This window comes from the organism of the source record quoted next, unplaced genomic scaffold, assembly GCF_019419815.1.
Source record: "Pyrus x bretschneideri cultivar Hongxiangsu unplaced genomic scaffold, Pyrus_bretschneideri_v1 Contig8, whole genome shotgun sequence".
Classification (NCBI taxonomy): domain Eukaryota; kingdom Viridiplantae; phylum Streptophyta; class Magnoliopsida; order Rosales; family Rosaceae; genus Pyrus; species Pyrus x bretschneideri.
Window position 1 is genome coordinate 8,582,168 of NW_025999820.1, and position 8,022 is coordinate 8,590,189.

Sequence of the window (8,022 nt, forward strand, 5' to 3'; positions counted from 1 at the left end):
TTCGTACTGACAATGGTGGTGAATTTTTATATCTTCGTAGTTTTTTCTCTGATCATGGGGTGCTTTTACAAACTTCTTGTGTTTATACCCCCCAACAAAATGGCGTTGTTGAAAGAAAACATCGTCATCTTCTTGAAACCTCTCGCGCCCTTCGTTTTCAATCCCATCTTCCTATCAAGTTTTGGGGGGAATGTGTTCTTACCGCTACTTATCTCATCAATCGTCTCCCTACCCGTCTTCTCCATCATAAATCCCCATTTGAGGTTCTCTTTTCGAAAACCCCATCTTATGACCACTTCCGCGTCTTTGGTTGTCTGGCATATGCCACCTCTGTCACTCCCACCACCAAATTTTCCACTCGGGCTCATCGTTGCATTTTTCTCGGTTATCCTCATGGACAAAAGGCCTATACCCTTTACGATCTCGACAATCACCGCATTTTCACTAGTCGAGACGTGATCTTTCACGAAACTACTTTCCCTTATGCCGTTTCTCACCCTCCTATCCCATCCTCTTCGCCTACCCTACCCATCCCACCTCCTCTGGACTTTACATATAACCCACCCCTTCTTGCCCTGACGCCTCACCCTCCTCCACCTTCCTCCCCTTCCACGCCTCCCACAGATTCCCTTGCTGCCCCATTACCCGTTCCTCCCCATGCCCCTTTACCCACGGACATCCCTACCCCCCCACTACCTACCAATCCTCCCCTTCCCCGCACCTCTTCCCGTGCCCATAAACCTCCATCCTATTTAAAAGACTACGTTTGCTCGCAGGTGATTCTGCCATCCCACCCATCTTCGACTTCGCAACCCGGTTCTACACAAGGTACGCGATATCCACTTTGTAATTTTCTCTCTTATCACCGTTACTCTCCCAGACATTTTTCTTACATTAACTCTGTCAGTCAGACTGTGGAGCCTTCCTCCTTTACCGAGGTTGCCACTGACCCCAATTGGCAACGTGCTATGACTGAGGAGCTTCAAGCTTTACATGCTAATGGTACTTGGACTTTAACTTCCTTGCCTCCTGGCAAAATTCCCATTGGTTGTAAGTGGGTGTACAAACTCAAGCACAATTCCGACGGCTCTATTGACCGCTACAAAGCTCGTTTGGTTGCTAAAGGCTTCACTCAGGCTGAAGGTATTGATTATCATGACACTTTTTCTCCTACTGCTAAGATGATTACGGTGCGTAGTCTTCTTGCTCTTGCTGCTAGTCAGTCTTGGTCTCTTCATCAGCTTGATGTTAATAATGCTTTCTTACATGGTGACTTACATGAAGAAATCTATGTCTCCTCCTCCTGGTCTTCGGCGACAGGGGGAGAATCTTGTGTGTCGCCTTCACAAGTCACTTTATGGTCTTAAGCAGGCTTTTCGCCAATGGTTTGCCAAATTCACTAGTGCCATCATTTTCGCCGGTTTTCAACAATCCAAAGCTGACTATTCATTGTTCACTAAAAAGTTTGGTATTTCTTTTATAGCTTTGCTCATTTATGTGGATGATATTGTGATTACAGGCAATGATGCTAGTGCCATTAATTCTCTGAAGTATTTTCTCCGTGATCATTTTCGGATAAAAGACCTTGGTGATTTAAAAATATTTTTTGGGTATTGAGGTTTCTCGTTCCAAACAAGGGATTTATATTTCTCAACGCAAGTATGCATTAGAGATTCTCAAGGGCTATGGTTTTTTGGGAGCACGACCCATTGCTTTTCCTATGGATGACACAAAATTATCTGATAAAGGAGAACTTCTCAAGGATCCTGAAAAGTATCGACGATTAGTAGGTCGGTTAATATATCTCACTATCACTCGGCCGGATATCACCTATTCTGTGCATGTTCTAAGCCGTTTTATGCACGAGCCAAGGATATCTCATATGGATGCTGCGCTTCGTATTGTTCGTTATTTGAAGGCTACTCCAGGTCAAGGTTTATTATTTTGTTCTGACAACCAGACCAAGTTAACTACGTTTTGTGATTCTGATTGGGCAAGTTGCCCTATCACTCGCCGTTCGACTACTGGGTGTTGTGTATTCTTGGGCGGTTCTTTGATTTCTTGGCGGACGAAACGACAGAAAACCGTTTCGCTCTCTTCAGCAGAGGCGGAATATAGGGCCATGGCAGGTGCTTGTTGCGAGATAGTTTGGCTTCGTTTTTTGTTGAAGGATTTGAACATTCCTTTGGATGGTCCTTCCATTTTATTTTGTGATAATCAAGCAGCGTTACATATAGCTGCCAATCCTGTTTTTCATGAACGAACTCGTCACATTGAGATGGATTGTCACTTTATACGAGATAAGATTGTAGATGGCACAATAGAGACCAAGCATGTGGGTACGGCACAACAGTTGGCAGACTTGTTTACCAAACCTCTTGGGAAAGAAAAGTTTTCGGGTATGTTACGCAAGTTGGGAGTTCTTGACATCCACTCTCCAACTTGAGGGGGAGTGTTAGACAAATAAGGAATATGGTTGGAGTCCTTGTGTAATTGTATATAATATTATTATTGGAAGAATAAGCCGTCCTACAGCCGTCAAGCCGTCCTACCTTGTCATACCTACACACTAGGACGGCTACCTTGTCCTCTACAGCCGTCCTACCTTGTCCTACCTACACACTAGGACGGCTACCTTGTCCTACCTACACATTTGTATCATGTATATATATCCTTGTAATCTTGTAGAGAAAGATAATGAAAAAATAAGCATTCTCTTCCATTTGCATTCTCTTCCATAAGCATTCTCTTCCATTTTTCCACATTCATGTATCAATAACAAATATAATTTTTAGCCTACATACCTTTTTCTACACCTTCACCTGTGCTTCCGCCAATTACATCATCACTTTCTGCCCTGCTCCTTCGACCAGGTAACCATTTTCACTAATTTTTTTAAGGATGATAGATGACCTGAAACTTAAAAAATAGACAGTTCGAATTGAAGTAAATATAAAAAATAATTTATGTTAAAAAAAAAAAGAGGAGATCCTTCCCTTCTTGGTTAACTAGTCTTGAATAACCCACTAAATGATTGTATCTCATGATCACGTTCGTTTGTCTGAGTTGCATTGTGTTTAGCTGTAACGTTGCATGACATGTTAAGCATGAGTTGGTTCTATTACAGTATGATCATTGTCTAGGGTAATAGAGCTAGTCTTAGGTTCGAATCTGCTTGATAAAAAATTTGAAATATATTATTTAAGTCACTTTAAACCTATTACGTGTGATTAAAGTCTTATCGAAGAACTACGAAAGTAAAACACAATTAAGATCCAATGTTGCGAAATTGTATGAGTATTTGGTGAAATTTTTGTTTTTACTTTACAAGATCGGTTGAGATTCGACCATTTTTGGATTGTCAAACATGTTAAGACATGGCTGTCACGTTTTTGTTTTAATAATTGACATGCATCGCCACAAGCACCGTCCATGCTTTATGATTGCAGGCAACTGGCACAACATGTAACATTTTTTGAATTATTTAATTACATTATTTTAATTTATTTATCGTTTTAAAAATTTATTTCTGATTTTTGAGTGAAATATTGACGGTGGGTTTTGCACTTTGCAGCGTGAAGTCGTCGAATGGGACTGTCCCTGGTGCGGCCGATGTCTCAGCTAGTTTACGTAATACAACGCCCAACATCGTCGTTTTCGCCGTCACTGTTATGGCGGTGGCTTGGCGGTGGCTGCCGCTATTTTGAATCTCTGCAGCAGATTTCACACTAGAGATATCTCATCGGAGATCTGACGTAATAGGCTAACAGTTTGATTTCGAAATACGTTGGGGGCCCAAACATATTGACTTTTCTGAAAGCGGACGTAGGAGAAAATGGGGCCCACGATTCGATCGGAGGTTACAACTTTGCATGTGGGTGTGAAACGGAGCCGTAACAAAGCTATGGCCCCATGTATGCAACTTTGGTGACACATACAAACACATACACACTGTGATCCACGTCGTCTGATTTCAAAAGGACAAATCAGGAGCGTTGCCCTTGCTGCCATAAGCACATAGGGTTTTCCACTTCTTTTTTTCTTAATTATTGTCAATTTTCGGATTTTAGATTGAGATGTAAATAATTATATATATTATAGTAGAAAGCAGATAGAATCAGTAGCTGGAAATGTAAATCTTTTGCTGCTAGATGTATGTTTTGGTCAGCATCATGAAAGTCCGAACAAAATGCGGACATATCGTTGTTTCACACTTCAAATTGTTGATTAAAACGTGCAACAACAAAGAGCATGTTATCGAATTAATTAACATTTCGTCTTTCTAATTAGTGTGATAATTGAATTGAATTTACCTTTTGACGAAGAACAACACAAAGTGAGTAGATACAACTGCTTTTTCAACAATTTCTTGTAGATAAAACGATCAGTTAAGTAGCTTTTACACCTAGACATTGCTACATGCATGTGCATGGAAAGCAATCCAAATTGGCTATGCACTTTTCCATTTCTCATTCATATTTTTTTTATTTTTTTAGAAACTTTAATTCCACAAGTTGTACGTAGAATATAACCTGTAAAGCTTTATATTCTTTCTAGCTAATTTCCTAACTTTTTTTTTCTAATATAAAAGACCAATTATGACAAACCAAGCTAGATCCCATCTTAGTGCTAATTTGAAAGTGATTTTAAAATGACAGAAAACCTTTTTAGAAAGAAAAAAAAAAATTGGTTCCAAAAACACTTCCAAAATTCACCTGCATTTTTACTAAAAACTAGTTCTAAAAACATTTTCACCAAAAGCTATTTCAGTCATTTTGAAAGTATTTCCAAACCAGCCCCCTTAATCAGTTTAAATGTTTGATAATTAAGTTAAGATTCTAAATATCGTAGTCACCTTAATTAATATAATCAAGATTTTGTTGAACAAGTTACAGAAGATTCTTTACTCGTGATCAAATAACGAAAATGTTTGCATTGACTTCCTGGCAGGACCATTCATACATATATATGATAGGAGCATTTTTATGCGACTTAATTGGCTTGTTCTCATGCATTTATGTTGTTTTTCCTTAGTTAGTTTAGTGTTTAAAGTCATTTTCATGCAATTTCAGGTTTTAGTGTCAAAGTATGCAAAAAGAAGCAATTTGGAGCATTCTAGAGCATTTTTGGGCCAAGATTGGATAGTGCAAGCATGGAGGCATGAGGATGGACGAATTTGAAGGCTTGAATTCAGTTAGGGAGCTGCAAGGGGGCCTAAAAACCTTATTTCTAGAAGGCTTTATCTATTCACACATGGTGCCTAATTTCTGTATTGGAAGAACAAGCCGTCCTAGCTTGTCACTAGCCGTCCTACCTTGTCTCCTAGCCGTCCTAGCTTGTCACTAGCCATACTACCTTGTCTCCTAGCCGTCCTACCTTGTCACTAGCCGTCCTACCTTGTCTTCTAGCCGTCCTATCTTGTCCAAGCCGTCCTACCTTGTCCAAGCTACACACATATATCCTTTAAGTGTTTCATGTATAGAATTTCTGGTACAAAACCTTTTGGTTTCAACTAAGTTCTAAACCTTTCCTAGCCCTATAAATAAGGCTTTGCAGCAAGGCACTAAGGGGATCACTCATTCACCCAATTTTCGTCCATTCATCTAGCCACACCACTCTACACATCCTAAAATCCTAGAAACACAATTCCAACCAAACACTACACCTTGCCGTGCCTATCCTCCATCCAATTCCATAATCCCTGATCCTAAAACACATCCCAACCATCCCATCCACCTTTGTGCCGTAGCAAGGAGAAAGAAGGAAGGACTCTTGGATGCTCAAGCTTCGTCGTTGGTGCATTCTAGGTGTAATTCGTTTTATGATTTCAATGTTTAATTTATTTTCCTTTCATTTTGCTATGAACATGAGTGGCTAAACCCCTATTGGTTAGGGGTGATTTCGAAGCCATAACTATGTGTGCAAGATGATTTGATAAATTCCAGTTAAGAGTTCTTGAATCGTGAATGCAATTGGCTTAACTGTGCGAGTAATAACATATTTGTGTTTGTTAATTAGGGGTCGACACTTAATTGGCTTGCATGAATATGATGCTAGAATATAAGTTTGTTTCACATAATTGTCACACACTTATATTCACAAGTAGTGAAGGTTGCTAGTCACAATCGCGTTAAGTTCAATTCTTAGCATAAGTGTCATGATGTCATAGTCACAAGTGCTTTGTCAATGCTTATAGTTTTCATTGAACGTAATGATCTTTGATTGTATCTTTATTATGATGTCATGTAAGGAACTTTTGAAGAATGCTTTGGGTTGTCGTATGATGTCATCCAATTCAATAACACAAGGAAAACTTGAGAATTAACTAGTGATGTCACGGTTAATTTGGGGCATTGTCATTCATAATTCTATGAAGGAATAACTGGAAATCGAGTCATTTGCATACTTGTCATGTGTGGAGAAAGAACCCCTAATTAGTCCATCATCCATTAAAAACCCCAAAAACGTTTCAAAATCAGTTTTACTTTGCAATCTGTTTTCTCAACTTTAATTTCGTCCAAATCAAATCCCCCTTTACTTTGAAGTCTCAATTTAGTTAGAAATTGTTTTGGTTCATTTTTTTAAGTGTTTTGAGTCAAGTTTTCAACCAATTTCGTCCAAATTAGTGTAGGTGCTCAAAACTGCCCAGAAAGTGGTTTTTAGGCAGTTTTGAGTTTTCTAGTTGCTGTTTTGAGTTTTTGTTTTGTTTTAGTGTTTTAACTTTGGTTTTTCATTCTTTGAGTCCAAATTAGTGTTTTTAACTTTGTTTTGGAGTTCTTAGGTCAGTTTTCAAGAGTTTAGCAATCCCTCCTAATCCTCGGTTTTGAACGATCCCTACTTACATACTTTGCTACAATTGTCAGAAGAGGGTTTAATTTGTGTGCTTAATATATTTCGCATCAAATTTTTGGCGCCGTTGCCGGGGATTAGCAACTTTGCTAATCCCTTGTATTGTTTTTGTTTCATTTATTTCACTTTGTTTCTGATTTTGTTTTAGTTTCTGACCTATTTTTGTTTCTTGTTTTTTAGGTACTAGTGCATGACGCGGAGTTCTCAAACTGTGCATGCACATATCTTAGACTTTAACGACGATTTTGAACATGATTTGAGAAGAAAGAGGAGGCATCCCGAACGTAGTGAACCTAGTTCAAGTTCAGAGGCCGAATCTGAGTTTGAAGAAGTGGAAGAAGAAGTTATGGCAGCGGACAATCGGACCATTAAAGAGCTTTCGGCCTCAGGATTGGCCAATGCCGCACCATTATGCATTCAATACCCCGCGGCTGCCCAAGGCAAGACCGATGAATTCGAGTTGAAGTCAAGCTTGTTGCACCACATTCCTAAATACCATGGGTTTTCCATGGAAGATCCAAACAAGCATCTTAAAGAGTTTGAAGTAGTTTGTTCAAGCATGACTCCCGTCAATGTTGACGGAAGTATTTTGAAGATGAAAGCTTTTCCGTTCTCTTTAATGGATAAAGCTAAGGATTGGTTATACGAGTTGGCTCCTGGCACTGTCACTTCATGGGAGAGTATTAAAAGAGCGTTTTTGGAGAAGTTTTTCCCAACTTCTCGCATCATTCTTCTTCGTAAAAAAATAAGTGGAATTCAACAAGATGAAGGTGAGTCTTTTCCTGCATACTATGAACGTTTTAAATCACTTGTTGCTTATTGTCCACAGCATCAGATGAAGGAGGAGCTACTTTTGCAATACTTCTACGAGGGCCTCCTACCATTAGAACGTCAAATGCTCGATGCCTCGGCAGGTGGAGCATTAGTGGACAAAACACCTATGGCTGCCAAGACCTTGATTTCTAATCGAGCGTTGAATGCTCAACAATACGAATGAGTAGGCCAAAGAGGACCCCCACGGCAACATGTTCATGAGGTAAGTTCTACTTCCGACATTAATTCACAATTGGCTAATCTTACTTCTATTGTGTCTCAATTGGCCGAAGGCATGAAGACGCAAGGACCAATTGTATGTGGCGTATGTTCTATGCATGGACATGCCTCTGAAAAATG

At 39.5% G+C, this 8,022-nt stretch overlaps 1 long non-coding RNA gene across 1 annotated transcript; it reads left to right on the forward strand.

Annotated features, from left to right (window-relative positions):
- Positions 1-2,809: 2,809 nt before the first annotated feature.
- LOC125473103 lies at positions 2,810-4,289 on the forward strand. Its single transcript, XR_007255015.1, has 2 exons — positions 2,810-2,873; positions 3,575-4,289. It is a non-coding gene; the product is annotated as an uncharacterized LOC125473103 (long non-coding RNA).
- The last annotated feature ends 3,733 nt before the right edge of the window (positions 4,290-8,022 follow it).